Here is a 22,122-nt window from a genome sequence, read left to right as displayed (position 1 = left end):
TAAAAAAGTCAGTGTGTAAATAGAACCAATTTAACAGTTCTTTTGATGATTTTTTAAGCATATTTCTATTGGCTAAAAATAAGAAGAGAAAGATATTGGTAGTAAAAACTAATTAATATAATAATAATATGTATTATCTATTTAATGATAACGTGACTTTAAACCATAAGTAACTGAGTGTAATCACTTTTACCTAACAATGAATTATAGTAATTTCATAAATTAGACAAGCCATCATGAAACAGTCTGCATTTGACATAGGCCTTACATTACACGTTACATGAATTTACTTCTCTAACAGGGGTCGTCAACCTGCGGCTCGCGAGTCACGTGTGGCTCTTTATTTCTGTTAAAAAAACATTGTGATACAAAACACAGTAGTTCATATCTACTTTATTGTCGTCAAAATTATTTTTCAAAATGTAATAATGTTATGACCCCAGTCTTTGACCAACGTGTGTTGCCAGTGATGATGGTAAACGACCACGCTTTAATTAAATAAACACTCAATGTGTGTCAATATCAGATACTTGTGGTATCTAATAGATTCAGGCGTTACTTTGCGGAAGTCCATCCTAAGTAAGAAAAGCACCAATATACAGCTACTTCCGTGATAGTCACCTATCGGTGATAAACATACTCGGTGTTTAGCACTAATCAGTGTAACATTACTCCTGAGGATGCCCCGTGGAGGGGTAAAACATGTGTTGAGTGAATTAACGGTGGTAGTTGTGTAATTCGCATTGTTCGCCGCATGCCCATTTATCAGCGGGCTGGCGGGCGATGCACTTCATTGCACGACTTCTGCTACATTGTGGAAGTAGCTGTATATTAGATACTTATGGCTACGATAAATAAATCCGAGTTAACTTTTTAGTTTTGTGTCATTATATTTAATTATTGGCGTAATATTTAAAAAAAAATTATTATAGTGAAATTCAAACATCGATCAATATCTAACCAGAGTCCGTAAGAAAAACAGAGATGTTTGTCAATAATTATTCGCATTCATTTTAAGAGAAGCAATTAAATCTGTTTCATTTTTATATTTATAAAAGTGTACTGTTAAAGATTCGTACTGGAGACCACTACTAACACAACTTTTTTTTTGTAAAATCATATTTGCGTCCGAATTCAAATTCGAAATCCCAAGAAAGACTTTTTTATATAACCAAGAGTTATCGAAAAAGGCATATTTAAAAATGAACAAAGACTATTTTCAATTTTAAAAATAAACAACAAACGCTACGGTAAAGACCACATCACTAGAGGCATCTGATGTTCTCTCTCACCATCTCATCATCCCATCATTTAAATCTGCATTCGAATTTGAATTCGAACATCTAAGAACGATTTTATATGTTGTTACCAGTATAATTTCTGTATTTTAATACCTTTTAAAAATAACAAAGTTCGAAATTTGTCTCAAACTATCTAGAAGCTTAGTCAGCCCTGGTTTATAATTTAATTACATAACACAGACTACAGACGCTGTCATGTTTTAGCTATGAATAATAAATAAAAACGTTAATATATAAAAGGAATCCGAAGGCGTAGTGTTTAATAAACATTTTTAAATATAAAACATAGTTATATTTCATAATGCGTAAATAAATAAATAACATTGATTTACCAATGCGAAAACTGGCGACATATAATTGGCCATGTGAAAAACAAATTATCAAACGCTTAAAAAAAGAATGAAATGTATAAAATAGTGATGACGTGATAAAAAGAAATAAGGATGCATTTAATATATATGGATAACATTTTAGATTTTTTTAATATAAAAGGAATTACAAGGCGTATAATAACTTTTTTTTATTATTAATATATGGCGATGACATTATGCCTTATGTCGAGTAAAAAACGCTTATGAAGAATTAGTTTTTTTTTTAGCTATTTAGTAACGATTTAAGACGTAAAGTTGCTATGGATTTCTTGATCAACGCAACTATGAAAGATTAAGTATCAAAGGGCAATTGTACACGAAGTTTATCGATTTTTGTGTGAGTACTTGTGTTTAAAGTCTATTTACTCCCTTTATTTTTTAATTATTAATTGTCATGAATTGTTTACGCGAGGATAAGAATGCCTAAGAAGCTTTTATAGAACCTAATATCAAATTGATATTGCTTATTATAACACCAAATATATTAAAATAAATCTAAGAGAATTCAGAGCGTATCTTGATTTAAAAAGAGAAGTGTGATTGAAGAAGAGTGAGGAGTCAAACTTTTTTATTTTACTTCTTTTTTTTTGGAGCTACTCGTAAGTTGTATTATAATTTGAATAATATTAAGAATATTATATACTGTATAAGTTTTTGTTTCACGAGGTTGTATGCACACACATACACACGCACAAACCCACACGCACATGTTCGCACCCATGCATGCACACATGTAAATATGTGTGTGTGAGTGTGTATCGCTGTTTATTGTAATAACTTTTACTTCAATAAATTTTCTATTTCACTACATCTCTTATTATTGTATAAACAAACATCTCTCTCTATCATATTCTGCAGTTCCATATCACTATCGCTTTTTACTTATAAAACCTTTTTGCTTCACTATTTAACTATAAATAGAAAGTTAGGACGTTAGAAGAAATGTGCGGTTCGACCTTTGCGGTTATTTTTTTATCTAGATAAATATGCGGGAAAATTTCCATAATACACTTTTTGACTTGCTTCAAATTCACACAAAGCCACCCACTTCAAAGTTGTTACGGCATTCGCTAATGTTGGGGCAATGACGAGCGTTTCTCCGTTGGAGGGTCGGAATGGCGATCCGCCAACACTCTTTTAGAATGTTTTCTATTGACTCTTACATTCATGTAAACAGCTACTAGTTTTTTATTGCTAAATTCACACACGGTTATTCTTGAATGCTTATTAAACTCATTGTATATATATTTTTAATACTTTAGAGTAGTGTAAAGTCAAAATATATCATTACTGTAGAGCCTAACTTGATTTCGATGTCTTTAAAGTGAATCATGTTTTAAAATTCTTCTTTCGCGAGATCTTCGATTCAAAGTAGAAATATAAAGGAAAGGAATAAATGAAAGGGTTTTTGTACGATTTTTAGTTATTATATTTCCTTACTGCTGTTTTCAATACGACAAACATTTACTTAAGAGAAAAAAAGACAGTTTGAATAAACCAAATAGAACAACATTTTTCAACTTTTTTTTATTTTAGGAATACTCTTTTTCCCCATTTTACTTTTGGTAAAGGAATATACACCCTCCTTCCACCTCATCCTGTACGATTTCTTTCTTTATTTCCACTTTCATCCTTCATATTTTTTATCATTCAGCATACATTCAATATATAGCATTCTCGCCATCTCTCGTCATACTTCCTGTTACAAGGTTTTATTATGCCTAATTACGTCACCCCTGCAACAAAACCGAAATCATACCATACCTCATCTTAGCTTTTTTTAAATTCTTACGCCCCACTATGTATCATATATAGATATATTGTATATGTTAAAGCGAAAGGTTTAAACTCGTGTAGAGTCCACTTTCGAATTATCCACCTGTGGGGCGTGGGCCACGCGTCGTTGGTATTTTCAGAAAACAGGTTGTGATGGAAAAGATTGACAATTTTTAGGGTTCTGCGTTGAATGACGAATCAAGTTGGAATGGAGCCACTTCGATAGCTAGATTCGAAAGATAGAAATAATAGTTTCAGAGATGAACATAAACCTAGAAATCCTTACCAAAGGTATGTAACAGCGCAAATGACGAATACCGAAAAGGTTATTATCAAGAGATGTATATTAATAATCCAGAAAATTTCCCCCTTGAATTAAGAAAAGATATATTTAAAGAAACTTGAAAGCCTACTAGTGTGCCTTTACAAAAGATATTATGAGGATTCTAGTTATTCAACTAACAAACAGAGAACAGGGTGGTGAGGAAGTAGTTCTTTTATATATTTTTTCTAGCTATGCGAACAAGGCGTTTTAGAACGAACGCCATCTTGAATAATACGAAAACCAGAATTATTCGGAAGTAAAATAACTTCTAGCTGATCCGGATAATGAAGTCAATTATCCTCAATTATTTACAAGAACAAAATCTATCCGATCCCTCCACCGTCATTAATTCCAATAACAAAGACGAACTCAGTTGTGATCAATCATAATTAAAATACATTGTTCTATTATATTTGATTGTTTTAATTATTATTTTCTAATTGATCTTGTTTGGTAAATTGAATAATTGAGTACATCTAATTGTTTCAATAAATCATTTCAAACTTGGCTTCGAACAAAAGCTAGTAGGTTTGCCTGGTTAGAGCCAATCAAAAAGAATTTTAATTTTAATTCTTCTGGAATTTGTTCCTACTATTTTAGCTTGTTCAGAATTTTCTAGAAATTTCTATTGAAATTTGAAATATCATAAACCAGCTTCTATGGTCTATAACTGGTCCGATATGTGGCATACTTGTAGAGGTTTTACTAATTCATAGCCCGATAGTAAACTAATTCTGTCAAATTTTGATCGTTTCAGCTATGAGAAGTCCACTTGTGGACATATTTTTTCCACAAAAATTCTTTCTACGTTCTACTAGAACTATTTCAATAGACACATTGCCTGCATTCAGCGTCTTTCATATACCTCACCAAGTTTGTCTGCCCACCTTGTGGATGGATATCTGAAGCTGAGCTACCCGTTTCTTGATCCCCACTCCGGAACCTATTTAAACTTTAATGTACACCAAACATAAATATAAAAAGAAACAATTTGTATAGAGGTATAATAGGCGGGCTTATAGCTCGATACGATCTCTACCAGACAACCTTCGGATGGAGATGAGAAACTTAAAGGATGGGGCAGAAACTTACAACGCAGCTAACATTTACTAAATTTCGAACGCAGCGAAATTTTTAAATTTCTTCGGTACTTAGAAATTTAATAGTAAGCTGTGTTTAGCAATAATCTGTAGATGTCAACCGTATTCATTTATATAGTGCATTGATATTGGATAGTTATGGGTTTATTTTTATGTTTTTCATAATTATACAGAGTATCATGCTAGATTTTGTAAAAATATATAAAGAAACTAGTTTCTTTAATTATTCTATTTTGTATTGTGCCGCCTTTATTTAATGTCGGTAAAGCAGTGACTGTTTAACCTTGACAGTTCATAGATGGCGCTGTTAACAATGGCGCTACGATGGCGTTCATTACGATCGCCGGTCGGTAAATCAGTTTGTATTTGTGTAGAATAAACTTTTATAAGGTATCGATAATTTTAATAATAACTTTAAATGTAACAACGCATTATTGTTTATTTGAAGCATATACCTACATTGTCGAGAAAATTATTTTATATATATTTTTATACTTTGCTGCTATCGAAATACTATTGCATCACATTACAACTGTTAATGTATTTTTACAAAAGCTCAATATAATTCTAATGGCATTCGTCGTGACTAGACAATTTAATATGATAAATGTTCCTCCTCTTTGTATTTCCAAGTACTTACTACTGAAGTATTAATGGATTCTGCTAATGGTTTTGAAAAGCGTTCTTCTGCATGACACAATTGTTCTACGTTATTCACATGACAAATATGTTGTGACAATGTCACCCATGTCCTTAATAACATGCTAGAATGGACACACTTAAAAGTAAAAGTAATATTAATACAAAAGGATGTAAGTATTCATAAAAAATATGCGTAAATTTTTTTCTATATGTATATATATATTTCTATTGATTTTGCAAACATAGACGTACTATGTTTGCAAAATCTATTTAGGGATCGCTCTTTTTTCGATGGTGAGAAAAATAAAAGGAAGAAATGATAGAGTTGCTGTATTTATATATATATATATATATGTGTGTGTGTGTGTGTGTGTGTGTGTATTATTTCAGTTCAGATTGTAATTTGGTTTCTTGAAGCATCAGGGGGACTGGAAAGTAATGTCGCTTTCGTAGTTAAATTCACACGACTACATTTTTAACAATGAACAATATGTTCTCTTTTGTAATCAACAACCTTTTACCGTCTACTATACAAATTTTTAATACCGCTAATTCATTTGCGCATCAAAACTGCATATATAATGTATATTTGAAAATAAAATGCATTAAATTTCACTTATTTCATCACTTAAAGCAGTTACACCTTTTATAAAATGGTAATTACATAACTCTTACCATTCAGAAAACGATTAAAATATCATTAAATATAAGGAATAATCAATACAAACAAATAAAATTAGGGTATCTGTTTGTAATATTAAAATAACAGCTTTTTACTACATGCTTATGAAAAATATAAATTTTTGTCTGGTTATTCCACTTAATCTCTAAAATGGGTTGAACAATTTTGATGAGACATACTGACAAGGAGCCGATATAATAAGGAGTAACATATGCTACTTTTATTTAAAAAAATGTGTATTATAAAACGACACAATAAAAAAATTATTGCGAGCCACATGAAGCGGGTAGAAGGCAGCTAGTATTAAATATAAGATGAACAATGATATATTTTGTTAAACTAACCTAAACGCAAAATTATTCTTTGCTGTATAAATATCATTGTGTAGAATAAAGAAAAGAGAATATTGAAAATGTTTTGTCTATTCGTTATTAATAGTTTTTGCAGGTGGCAACCATAGATAATACTGTGTATGTCAGGTAATACTGAGTTAGGAATACATCTCTTACACATTTAAAAAATCTATATATAGAACTTGCACTTGATAGAACTTGCATGGAACTAGTTCCAGTTTCACTGTTTATACAATGTGTTTGTATATTCTTTCCATATTTAATCTATTTCTTTCAATTCATTACTTTCATTGCGTAGCTAGTTTCAGATGCGTCACCGGGTAATCACTGAAAAGCATCATTGTAATGCGATTAGCGCTTTAATACAACTCCAGGCTCAACCAGCCATTTCCATTCGTCACTTTTTATAACCTGTATGTGTTTATGTTACGACTGTGAAAATTAAACTATTTTTAATTTTTATTTCTTTCTGATATTTCATAGTAAAGAAAAATTGTTGAAGGTCGTCGTCTTTTCAGCCCATAGGCGCCTACTGCAAGGAATAGGCCTCCCTGAAGATATTTTAATTTTTGGGGGGATATACCACAATTGCCAGGCTATGCGTGTTGGCGAACACAGTGTGTTACGTTACATAGAGGTCTTTGCTGCCCATCCTCTGGAAACATGTTTGTGATCAGTGGCGATCCTATATAATTACTGCGCAAAGTGTAAATTTTATAAAATTATATCTCGGAGACCGCAGTTCTCAGTAATATACCGCTGCTCTATCACTCTGCTCCAAAGATGGTTGAAGGAATACTCGTTGAAATTAGATATTACTGCTTGCAAAGTGTCTTATACACTTTAATTAGGCAACTGTTTTATACAGAGTAACAAAAGGGCATCTGTGTTTGGCACTAATCGATGTGACAGAGCATGCCCCGTGGAGGGGTGAAACAGTGTTGAATGATTTGACGGTGGCAGTTGTGTAATTCGCATTGTTTGTCGCATACGCATTTATCAGCGCGCTGGCGGGCGGTGCACTTTGTTGCACGACTACTACTGCATGTGCGGAAGTGGCTAAATATTGCTTTTCTTACTTAGAATAGACTTCCGCAAGGTAACGCCTGATTCCATTAAATGTTTTATACAGAGATACTCCCTGTTTAAATAGACACGACCGATAGTCTAGTGGTATAAAAACGTGTTGCCGATGACCGGCTCATTTGTTTATTTATTTATTTATTACTATTTTTATAGCTTATATTATGGCGGACTTATTGCCTTATATATAGGCATATTTACTAGTTAACCTACGGCGGTGCAGAGATAACTAGCAGGCAGGTGTGTAATGTTTCCTCCAGGGTGTCGCCAGGTCACTGGAGACGGGTGAGGTGCATAGCCAAGAGCGCAGACATGCGATGGACACCTGGCGCATGGCTGTGCTTCAGTGAGTAGCTAAACAGAATTGGACAGGAAACCAATACCACCACTGTAGCGCTGACCTGACTAATCTGAACCACTGAATCTGAGCGGAGGATCTTGGTGTAAGATATCAGACTAGACTTTTCTCTGATATTAGTAGTAGCGGCTGCCCTGACTAAAAAGAGCGCATAGTCAGCACTCGTCGCGTCTGCAAGAGCGTCATGATACAGAAGGAGGCCATCGAGCTGGATAAAATAGAAGGATATAGTGAAGAAAGAGCAAGAAGGAATATAACTTTTTGTAAAAAAGGGGTCGCTTTGATGGAGATAATTACTGCTGCTATGCGTAATCACCCACTGCTATGCAGAAGCTCCTTCTTAGATCACCAGAATGAACGGTTTTGCTCTGCCCGCATCTAATAGCCTAAAGGTCATCATCAGTCTACCTAGTGGGGGCCACATAAATCTGTTTACAGTCAGTAAAATGTGGATACGCTAAGTAAACGGAAAAAAATGTGAGTATGTAATATATGAAATAATCTATTTTATTTAGGCGCCATCGAAAAATACCCTTTTGTTGTATTTGCCTAAGGTATTATTCGGATGTTGTAAAATAAATTAAGAGTAAACATTCGTCAGCGTTTGTTTGGGACTGTTGACTTTCGTTGTTTGCGCTGATTCGGAAACGTTACCGATCCGGTGACTTTTTTTTGTTGTTGACGGTCACTTTTTTTTACTTTCTTTTTTAATGCACGATATTACGTTACAATACAAGATGATTGATTTATAGAGGTTAATATATATAATGACAAAAATTTTTAAAGATCTTACACCAATTTTGGATCAACCTGCATAAATAATAAATTTGAAATTTATTACATTACTTTATTTTTTATATATAAATGCAAACTTTTAATATCTCCTGGCAGTAAAAAGTATACAGAGACAGATAGTAAACAATGATTAATTTTAATATGCAGTATTCGCTATACCATTATATTAATTATTACTTCTATAAAACCTTATTATTTCTTATTATTTCCTATTATTTACCTTTATTTTCTATTATTTTCATTATTTACCTATTATTTCTTCTATATAACCTTTGTATTTTAGATAGTGTACCATACATTATTTGATGAAAAATAAAGACCTGGGAAAGATTCCCACTAGGGGGACTGACGACATAGTGAAAGTCGCAGGACGTTGCTAGATGTAGGCAGCGCATGACACGTCATCGTGGAAATTTTTAGGAAAGGCCTATCCCTTGCATGTGCATCTGAAGACTGATAAAAAATGGAAGAGCTGTAGATTCACGTCTTACAAGCTTTCAAACTTATAACCAATAACACTTTATAACACTCATGAAGTATTTTGTTTGCCAAAAAATTAGCAGTAAATTGAGTTGTCATATGAGTCCAACTTCAGACAATTCGTTATGCAATAACTCGAAAATTTGGATGTGGGCTCATTTGGAATTGTGCACTTACCATAATTGGCACTATTTCGGTTGCCAAATGGAATAATATTAGGCTTTATATTATTAACTGCCTTAATTGACACCCTTTTTCGTGCTTTAACCTTATTTGTTAATAAACGAAATAAAATAAAATTATGTTTTACGTATTTAGTGACCTAATAAAGTCCATTATTATCGTACTTGCAAAAAAAAATCTTTTTTGTTTGTGTATTCAAAATTATTTGTATACAGTTTCAATTACAAAATGTATTTATAGTAATCTTATTTGATAATGTTAACATTTAATATTTTCATTGGCAATTTTATATTTGTTCGCCTATATCAAAAGAAGTAACATATGTAAAGTAATAATATTTATTGTAATTTAAAAATCTTATTGACAGTTTATTTACGTATATAATTACATTTTATTTAAATACATATGTAGCACGTGTAAATATTCAGTATTTTTTTAAAAAAAATTTTTTAAAAATATATATATATAATGAAAAATTTTTAAATTTTTGAAATTTGTAAATGGCCACTACGCGTTTATTATTTAATCTGCCAGTTTTATATATATATATATATATATATATATATATATATATATATATAATTTTCTTGGGCAATATATATAAAGTTGATAAGCACAACAATACAATGATATATCGAAAGGTCAATTTCTAGAAATTTCTTTAAATTATAACATCGCCGGTGCTCCGAGCAGTAGTAGCACAGCGGTAGAGACACTTGCGATCGTTGGTCTTAATTCTCACTTTATGCATTAATTATGTAGGATTGAAACAGCTCACATACATGTTTCTAGATGATGGTCAGCAGCATCTTCTACATACCATAATGCCACACTGCAATCGCCATCCCATCCAGCCTGGCGATTATGTTGTATACCCCCATAGATATCTTTAAGGCAGGCCTATGGGCCTGCAGTGGGCGTCTATGGGGTGAAACGACACAAATTGAACTGTCTCTCCTTCATGTCTCTAATCTCCATCCAAAGGTTGTCTGGTAGAGATCGCTTCGAGCGATAAGACCGCCTCTTGTATGTAAATTGTTTCTCTTTTTTATTTATTATCTATGTTATTTCGTTATTTTTCATATTTTTATAATACATTCAATGTATATTCGGTTCACACAGATAGTAATCAAAAATAAGAAACGCTTAAAAGAATTTCTTGTAGTATTCTGTTAAAAAAGCATGTTATAGCATAATGGAGTTTCCTAAAGAATAGTTACTTGTAAAATAACTAGCTACGTATAATGATTTAGATTTATTTCATCGTATTAATACTACCTTTTTGTTCAGATTTTTAATTAGATTTATAACACAGCAACGCGTGAACGTGTATACAACGTTAAATATATTTTTAATTACGCCTTATTAAATATATAATTTATTATAAATCGTTCAAAATAAATTGTATATCAGAAATGTATACATAAAAAGTGTGTTTTATAAATGAATTTAATACTATCAAACTCGTAAAACACCGCATAATTTTCAGAATATTAAATGAGTGGAAGGTAAAATATTGAAATTCTATGAACCGTAGCAGAAGCTTCAAAGCGTCTTAAGAGATTTCAGGTCGAGAGCCTTCGACCGATATTTACTGGTGTGCACTTGACATCGTCGAGGGGATCCGAACTCTGTGTGTGTTGGTACAACAAAGAAAACTGATATGTCTATAATAATCGCTCGTTATCTACTATAACAATTTCGTTACGATCAAGCGAAAGCATCATTTCATATCATAACGTAATAAATAACCTTAATTAAGTTATTGCACATTAAAAATGGCCTAATGACTACTTTTAAGGTTGTTGTAAAATATTTAAATGATTAAATGAATAGCACATTTGTGAACCAAAAACATAAATAAAGTGATGAATATAAAATATGTAACATAAAGATTTTTTCACTGGAACGCGAGAGGTCAATAGCCTCAAGTAGTACAGGTTGGTATAAAAGGCTTTAAAGGGTTGAATATACACCTATTTCCAAACAAATGTATATCATCAGTCTGAAATTTTCTACATTAATATTTTTTTAATTAAAATGCGACAGGTCGACAAAAAAGTTTGCACGGATAGATAGTAAACAATAATTCATTTTACATGTAGTTATTCGAATTTTAGAAATCCTACGCATTTCGTTATATATTATTTTCGAATCCTCTGATTTTTGGATTACATACATAAAGTCGTCGTCGATTTATGACACTTACGCATTCGCCGTCATTAACTTTTTTCACCTTAATCATCTATTTATACATTTTTTATACATGTACATCTATTTATACATGTATTTGATACATTTTTTGTTATATATATATAGACAAAAATTGAAGGAGCCCAATTTGATGGAAACTATAATCAGGATTGAACTTTCATTATATATCTACGAGGAAGCTACGTCCCCTGATCTAAAAATTACCCACCGTGTACACCGAATGGTTATTTTTTTTATTATGGTCATTTTAACAATCACTTTAATAAACATCACTAATACGGTATAGAATATGTATTCCCGAGCTGTATATATATATGTATATATATATATATACTCACTAAAGTATATGTGTGTATATATATGTATATACATATCTATATAGTGCATGCCAAGTGGCAACCGAATTTGTATCGATAGCTGTCGATAGTTTTCTATTTTTGCATACTCTTCGTCAACATTTTTAAGTGTTCTTTTTTCTATTCTTTTCTATCTAAGGTTTTATTGCAAACCGCTAACACTGCGTGACTGCATGTATGTCTATATATTGTATGCAATAAAGTTTATCGTTTTAATATAATCATTTACCTGTTGTGCAGTAAAATGTTTAATGGTCTGTTAATTATTTGTAATTTATTTCTAAACTAACTTGATTGTAAATGCATTAAAATAACATATGTCAATATATCATAAGGGATCCATGTCAATTTTTTTGGTTTCGTTTCCTTTCAAAGAACAGTTTTCCTTATTTAAAAAAGCATATTATATTTTTTGATAAGCTAAGTGAAGGAACCTAATATATTAAATAGCTCAATATAACATTTTAATTTTCTTTATCACTTATTTACGACGGTCTCTGACATTTATTACCCTTTCCTGAAATTTGATCAGTCGTAAACTGGAGCCGTTAAATTCAGTTGCTTTTATGACTTTACAGATCACGCACATCCATTATGTTTTAAACATTTATTTTTACATTTAAATCAAGATTAGATGACTTTGATATTGACATTACTTCGAGCGAGGTTATTATTCTTACATTTTCTCATACTGTCTTACTGTGACGACCACTATCGTAGACAAAAGAGACAGCTGAGAACATAGGAAGAGTTCCGCGATCGAGCGAGTTGGGGCTGACGGCGCGCACCAAAAAGGCGTAGGTTGGATATTTATGTCAATAAAGTTATTCGCGCTCCGTTGTGCGTTCCTAGCTTTGTAGCAGGAGGTGAAGTGCAATAGAGTACGGAATAAAATAGACCCTCATTCTTCTGGTAACTTTGATATTTTGTTACTTTACCTTCAATTGTACAATGAGTTACAGCTTAGTTTAAGACGTGCTAAGTCAATACCTATTTTTAAGAAAAAAGTTAAGAAATATTTGCTGGACCAATGATTACTTCTTCTTTAATTCAATTTTTTTCTTTCTCTGTTTCTTTATTCTTACTTGGGTAAGTGCGCTCCAAATTAGTTTTTTTGTTTATTATTATATTTATAATTATGTATTATACTGTATTTATTATAAGTATCTATGCTATATATATGTATGTATGTTTTGTTTATATGTAAACGTTAACTACCCATTATTTTTTATTCTAACTTCTACTGTTTCCATACTATTGTTGTCTGGAAGAAATGGCCTCGTGAGATGAAACCACTTATTGTACTTTTTCTTTACTATTATGTACTTAGGTATATATTTTTTAGCATGTACAGTAAAGAATATTAACCAACTAACTCCCATGGTGTCGGAGCATCTAGATATTACCTGCAAGCATAATTTAAGAATTGGTCTGGGATTTTGTCGTCTGAAGGTTCGTCAGCGATAGCAAGCGATAGTCGGCGCGTCACCGGATGTCGAAGTGATGCAGTGTTCGTAGAGTCACCGTCTGGTCTTTCCGTAATTATGGAATGTTACGCAAATATTCAGTAAGTCTAAATGGATATTGTTATCTCGGTGTGTGAATTAACACATGTTTTGAGTACAATTAGCATTTTGATTCAAGTTTTAATGCTATCAATGTCTCGTGTCAGATTATTACTTATATAACTTAGATATGTAAGTCTTATGTATGTTATTACAATACGATACCATGTTATGTGTCTGAATTATCATGAAAATTTTTAAAAAGTTCATTAAACAAAGTCCAGAAAATATCTTATAACAGTGTAAAGGACTTTTAGGTGGAACTGAATTGTTCTAACGTTTTCGAGTATATTTAAAAAAAGGGATCATAAATATAAAACTGGAAAAAAGCACAATGCAAATATATTCTTAAATGTTCTCTTAATTTTTTTTTTATTTTTTTTAAAGAAATTAAATAAAATAATGTAGAAAACTTTTTAGAATATTATCGCGTTGTGGTTTTATTTATGTGATTTTTCTTTACTACTTTATATATAAATAATAGTTATGTTAAAAAATATAAAGAATGATTATGATTAAAAATATAAATTATATAATACATCGATTATTAATAGAAAATTAAATTAAACAATCGCCTTAATGAAGGATGTATTTAAGAAGTGTATAAATATAACTGAAACGAATGCCGTAAATATATATTTTTCAATTCGTAAGTTACAACCAGCCAAGTTTAAATCCATGTCCATATAAATATATATACGTAACGTGATGTACCTTCATAACACTTTACGGCACATAAAAAGATAAAATGTCTGATACCTAACATATCCGTCTCGTCGCTAACTTCACTTGAGAGGTTTTTTATGAATTTATATATAGTACTACTGTAGAGTGGGGAAGAATTTTCTTACGCAAGTATTAAGTTTGTTTTCTTCAAAATAAATCTTTTGGTACTTAGTAATATTAAATCATCTACAGCATATATAAAGAAAGATTAGTAAAATTTATGTTTAGAACCGGACATATTTAGGGCATTATTAAAAGCCAACGGGACACCAATGATTTAAATAAAATAATCATAATAATTTCTTTCTTTTCTTAACTTCGACATAGTTTTAAAAAGTTTACGATTTAAGATAGTAAATAGTTCAAAATACTTAGTAAATACTGTAACATACAAAAATATGAGCAAAAATATGTAATTGCAAAAACGAAGACAGCGACGCTTATTTTCGTATAGTATAGATCCTAATAAAAGAAAATTGTGTAAAGGGCAAGCAAAAGGTCATAGTTTCAGCCCATAGACGCCCTTTGCAAGATATAGGCTTGCCAAAAGATATCTACTGGGTGATATACCATAATCGACAAGCTTGGCAGGCGGGTTGGCGACCACAATGTGGTATTGTTGTACGAAGAGTATGTTTCTAACCATCTTATGGAAACTTGTTTGTAAGCAATAGCAATCCTTTATAATCATTGCACAAAATGAAAATTACATAGGACTGCATCCTGAGAATCTAATTCGCAAAAGTTAAAACTGTACATTACAGTGCTCTTATGAATTCTTAGACATTTCGGCAATGAATAGACTACGTTTAAAATAACCGCTGACGCCTTGAGGTCTTGGATACCACGATCGGAGAAGCGCAGCGTATAAAATCGGTCCAGGTGGACATACAGCCTTACTAAGAGCGTTGGAAGATGAAGAATACAGGCCGCTTCCGATCGCTTGCTTTATTACTTTAATACTGCCCTTATAACTACGTCTTTGGCAATACTCCCGTATACCGATCGCAAAGGCAGAGCAGCTCGATAAATTACATGGAGATTGAGATCAGCTTATTGGAGTCAAGATAATAAGTTTAATGTTATAAAAGAGACCAGAACATTTTTGAAAATCCTTTTCGTTCGTTTTTTTTTTAGTATATTACTATTAGTTTCAATTTTAATAAAATAATGAAATAGCTTCTGACTATGTACTTATGTTTATTCAATGTAGTATATAATTTATTTTTACTTTTATCATTGTTTTGCTGTTTTTCATTGGCTGTCTTAAAGATTTAAATAGTTGTGAATGAGAGTATTTTAGTTGAACTTAATCTACATATAAATTCATTTTATGTTACTTTTTGTGATACTAAGCTGTTTTTCTCACCTTCATTGATTTATCTCTGTACCGCCCAAACAGTTACCTGGTAGAGAAACTTAGACATTAAGTTTATGTGTGTCATTATACATAAAAATTTGAAGAAGTGTTTTTAAATAATAATTTATATACACACACACATATATAAATATATATATATATATATATATATATATATATATAATTTCAACGTATTTACTATCTTAGGAACGATAAGGTTTAAAGTCTTGAAATTTTATAAGAATATTTTTCCTGCTAAGTGGAAATTACCTAAGAACGGATTTTACGACATTTTACTCGTAAAGAAAGCTGAGAGTGCGCTCTTTAAAAATAAATATATTTTCATCCAATAGCCCTTATAGGTATACAACTTGGACGAATTACTTCTTTTGGCATTTTAAAAAATACAAAAATATAGTTTATTAAATGAAACGAACGGTTGTGCAAGCCACGCAAAGTTAGCCGTCGACAATTAGTTTGAACACAAACGTTTTGCGCATCCATTGTTAATATAGGCACATTGATACATTCATCAAGTCATAAATCTCTCTTTTCGTCTGTTATTTTGAATTATATTTAATAATTATTTTATTTAATAATAGCATTATTTCTTAATAGCATTAATAATTATATTTAATAATAGCATTATTTCTTTAATTAAACTATTTGCATATTTTTTTTATCTAGCAAACACAACTTATAAGTATCCAGTATGGCATGCGTTGCAGATGTTATAAAACCGAAACGTAACAAGTAGATGTTACAATAATTGCTGAGATTGTATGCAAGAATATTCATCTATCGGACGTTCACTGCCAGACATTTCTAATAATACCAGTTAGAAGCATTTCATTGAAGTCATTTGTCCACTGTGGAGATTCTGTACTGCGTAAACTGATCCATAGTCTCCTCCACAACCTTAAGGCTGCATCAGCCATCTGTACTGTGCGCTATCATCTGCCCACTGCTTTTAACAATTATCATCTATAACCGAAACATTTAAATACATTTGTCGCCCTCCAACCCGGAACATAAAACACGTACAATGAATGCTATTGTTAATATGTAACTTGTTCAATAATATTTAACATATAAGTACGCGCAAAGAGAAACACTCTTGATTTGATCGTCGAAGGAAACGGTCATGTTAATCTATTTAAAATGAAACTGTTTACCGTAATCACATGCCTTTTTATCTTTTTACGTCCCCGAGATGAAGTGAAGGGTGACTTGGCGAGTTTTTTTTCGTCGCTGCCGTCCGAAATTGGGGTACGTGTTGTTTTTTAACTGTTTATTTAACATTAACCCATGGAAGTTATCCTCACGATGATTTAAACCATTACGCTGAAAACACAATCGTTAGGTAATTTTTGTAGTATTTTTTTTTGGTTACATGTAATTAGGTTTAAGAAAAAAAAATATTTTTTTTATTATATTATTCAATAGATAATATTATTACCATTTTTGGATTTTTTTATGAATTATAATAATACTATTTTACATTTTGCTTGCATATTTTTAGATGCATTGCATATGCAAGTAATAGTAATATCAAGTAACATAAGAAAAAAGAAGGCATGTTTAAAATAATACGTCAATCATACATCAATTGTACATAATTAAGTGTACCATTTTATGAATATTATGATTAATTACCTTGTCTCTTAAAGAAGAAACAAAACAGATCAGAAACAAAACAAAAGATTTTTTAGGTTTATACCTACCTCTATACCATATTAGTCAGTAAAAATCTTTAAAACTTTAACACCTATTTCTTATCAACTTATATAAAATTACTTTACACGTTACATTAATTTAGGGTTTGTTTTGGAAAAGGACAGATAGTGAACAATTAATCATTTTAATAGAGTAGTAATTTTATTTTTGAAAACGATTGGATTTATTATTTATGAATTTTAAATAGGGTGTACAATCGAGATATACATTCTCCCTTTAAAATCTATTGCTAATTTTACATAAATAACTAATCACTGTTTATATTTGGTAAGATATCTTTGGAATAATTTGTTATTAGTAATTATATTATTATTTTAATTGGCCTTCAGAACTATCTATTATGATCTTTAAGACATAATACTGTAATTAGAAAGTAAGGTAAATTAGTAAATAAAATGAAAATTCTTTATTCACCGAAATCAATTTCATACTCATCTGATAAAATGCACCTTTTCCAGTTCTCGAAATAGTTGGACTTGTCTTTTTTGTCTCCAAGTTTTTATCTCCTTAGTAGTGCTTAAATATCGTCCCCGCATAGGCTTTTGGACTTTGCTAAATATATGCTATATATATGAGTCGATTTTTTTATCAAAAAAAGTCGCAAAAATCCAACTTAGTATGACATCGGCCAATCAAGACTTGACTCGTTTGAGATACAAAATATCGTTCAGAATGGTTTAGGATATGTCTCTTATTAACAATTCACGATTTTTCAAGCAATAAATGTTTGATTTTTTTCCTTGTTGGTTTAAAATGAAAATTTCACCTTACTTTTTCATCACAATAGTGTAAGTTTTTTGCATATATATGCAAGTGAAATAAACTATAGATATTCCATACATTATATCTATACTTAATTTTACACGAGCTAATATAAAAGCGTAAAGATTTTTCTAAATTTTCAGAATGCCTTCAGCACTGCGTGGAACAAGATCACTGATACAATACGAAAACCAGTGCGAATAAAAAGATTAGGCCACGGTGGTAGTAAGTAATGATTTCAAATAGTATTATATAAATTTCTCTACCAATGTATTAGAACATTGTGAAATTACTATTGAGTTGTATTATTCAACTTACTAATAATTTATTACGAGTCAATACGTTGTCATGTATGTAAGTAAGAAAAGGACCAATATTTAGCCACTTCCGCACATGCAGTGGTAGTCGTGCAACAAAGTGCACCGCATCAAACACAGAGTCTAACACTAATCGGTGTAACATAACTCCTGAAGATGCCCCGTGGAGGGGTGAAACACGTGTTGAGTGAATTAACGGTGGCAGTTGTGTAATTCGCATTGTTTGCCGCATACGTATTTATCAGCGTGCTGGCGGACGGTGCACCTTGTTGCACGACTACCACTGCATGTGCGAAAGTGGCTAAATATTGGTCCTTTTCTTACTTAGAATGGACTTCCGCAAGGTAACGCCTGATTCCATTAAATAGTCATGTATGTAGTCATAAATATTTTTTTATTTAGAAAGAAAGACAACAACCACCATCAAAACAAGTACGACAACGGAACGAACAACAACAGAATTGATGATTCCAAGTGAATTTTTTATTAGTTCCACTGAAAAATCTACCGCCGCTAAACACCCAATACCTGTGATACCAAAACCGAAATGGCAGTCTTACTTGGGTCGTAAACGAGTTCAAGAAATACCGAAGAACGACAAAGGTACCAATTTTTTATTGTGGTTTTGAACCCTAGCAAATATATACTGGGCTATATTGAATATATATGTCTCTTCTATAAAAGCATGTAGCATCATAGACCTCGTCGTCGCTTAACATCAGACGAGACAGAGGTCAAATGATTTGCCCATAAAGGATTAAAAAACTAAGAACTGTGGTTAACTGATCCAAACCAAGCCATGCAGCATTATTTCATTTCTTTAATATCATTCTAATCGCAGGATGTCCGTTCACGAACCTTTTCGCTCCGTGAACTCAGTACCGATTAAGCTGTAAAAGCCTTAGGGCTAACAGCATTAACATCTTCAGAAACAATACAGGATGTATATTGTTGGATATAGGTCTCACTCATTGATTTACAATATGACTGGTGGTGGGAAGCAGCCAGCATGCAGCATCTTCATACGGCCTTCCAAGGTTGTCTTTCCACCTAATCAGTGAACGCTCTACTTTGCAATCCTAGGTCTTCACTCCGGCGCCATAAGGCTACAGCAGTCATTTGTTTTGGGATATATGATGTCTGCCTATTCCAACTTTATAACCGCTGAATGTAGAAATCCCCAGGTCGGTGAGCGGCCGTGAGCTTGCAAATGTGGCTCAATACGACTTATTTATTTAATATTAATTAGTTTTTTTTTAAATACGTCATATTTAAATAAAAATGTTTCCTTGTTAGAATTTTTTAATTTATTATAATTGCTCATTAAGGATGACATCATCATCATCATCACTATTAATTACCGATAAACGCGTCTAATGAATTATGGCTTGTACTCTCTTTAAGAGCTTGTATTGCAACTGGGACAACATTTTAATTTCAAATTGGAATAAAAAGTTTTTTTTTAATTTTTATTTTTATTGCTATGACAACGAAGGTATACAAAATTATGTTAAAAAATTACAGATATAAAGTTCCAAAAGAAGTGCAAGAATTCATATATAGGAGGAGCGTATAAGAAAAAAATGGCCGCTGACGGTTACCGTGAGGTAATTTACAGCATTTTGTTCTTCGTCTGACACCAAACTCACGACATTGAATTTTACAGTAAAAATCGGGTCAACTGTATGAACGGTACCTTAAACCATTTATTAAATCGTTTAATAAAAATATAATTATTGTTTTCTTTATCAGATAATCATACGAACGCACTATTATTTTTTATTACTTATATTCCACAGACATTAGCTTCTGTGTTTTTGTTTTTATAATTACTTTTTTTATTTCCAATAATAAAATTGGGTATATTTTTGCATGTTACAATGTTTACTAAGTCTCTTAAACTACTTTATTTATTTACACTTTTTCGTATACCATAGACAATAAAAAAGAAACGATTCATATGGAGGTACAGAGGGTCTTATCGCTCGAGGCGATCTCTACCAGACAACCTTTGGATGGAGATAAGAGACACGATAGAGAGGGCAGTTAAGAGTGTATGTACTGTATGTACATAATACTACGTAATACCTATATTACTATACACGCACACATATATACAATTAACTTTATACTAACTTATAATTAATATATTTTTTAAAATCATTGGTGTCTTTTTCATTTTTAACGACGCTTTAACAATATCAAGTTTTTAAAATAAAAATAAAACAGTTCGTGCGACCACTTCCTCGTCTCTACTCCAGTATCTGTGCGGTGGTTGCCGTATTCTCATTATTTGCGATCGCATCTTGCGTCTCGTCCATGTACTGCATGCACGAGTTTGTGTGACGGGATATCATTAATTTATAAATTCACTTCTGATAATTCATAGTGATAACTTCTGTACATCTCTAGAAAGAAATCTAAATTGAATAGAAACAAAAATCAAATTTTGCTACTCTGTAATAGCATTTATCAACTTAAAGCTACTAAAAATAAAGGAATGTTTCCTTTGAGTAAAATTGTCCATCTCCAGAATGTACAGTACTTTACCTTCGGATGGCGTTAAAAATTCCAGCCTATATAAGATTTAAAGTCATCTACATTGCCTAGCAATAAATTGTAACTAATAAAAACTTCCCATGATTTATTGAGTAGAAAAATAAATATTTAAATCATCGGTGCAACTCCCAGATGTATTTTATAAATAATGTCATTGACATATAGTAGGTCATGGAATTTTTCTCACTAATGATAAATATTATACAAACATACACTTGAATACATTTAATTTATTTATACCATTCCAATTATATGCAACCATAGATTTATTACTGAGTGGGTCAATTTAAAAAAAGATGATCTTTTTTATTATTTAACTTTTCTTTACAATTAAAATAATAAGTGTAAATTTTATGAGAAACAAAATCTCACGTCAAATATGACGAAAACAATTATCGTAATTTGTGATGGCTTTTAATTAGAAATATTTAAATCGTTATTAAAACCGTAAAACAATTGATCTAGAAAGATCTTGTTTAGAAGGTTTGAATTTCTGGGAAAATAGTCTTTTCCTTAAATAAAATCCTATGACGAGCTAATTAGGCGCCAATTTGAATTATTTTACAACCTTTACTTTACTTTAGAATTATTTATCATATTAGTTTATGTATATGTGTGTATGTGTGAAAATTACTTTTGAACGCAGTAAAATTATCATTTCAAACTCCCGAGCATTAGAAAGACAGACATTTTTTTTAAATTTGTAGTACCAAGTTTTCGTTGGTGTCAAATTCGGTCATTTTTTTTTTAAAGAAAAAGCGTCAAAAACTCGATTCCTATCATTCTGTAACTACCATATTCACTTGATTTGATTCTATGTGACTTCTGGCTATTCGGCAAACTAAAAAAGCTAATGTGGGAATGCCGTATTCACACGATTAAGGACATAAAAACCGAATAGAAGAAGGTCCTGAAGGCTATATCGGAAAAAAAATATTTCACTTGTTTTGAAGAATCGAAAAAAACGTTGGTAAAAGCGCATTTTACACAGTATTATGTATGTAAGTATGTAATTACATATGTATGATTCTAAAGCATTTAACTTAAAGCAAATTTTTAACATGTAAGTTAAGTATC

This window comes from Battus philenor, unplaced genomic scaffold (genome assembly GCF_028537555.1).
Source record: "Battus philenor isolate CCGP_79_NKW_IND1 unplaced genomic scaffold, ilBatPhil1.0.hap1 SCAF_9, whole genome shotgun sequence".
NCBI lineage: Eukaryota > Metazoa > Arthropoda > Insecta > Lepidoptera > Papilionidae > Battus > Battus philenor.
Note: the sequence above shows the minus strand (reverse complement) of the source record.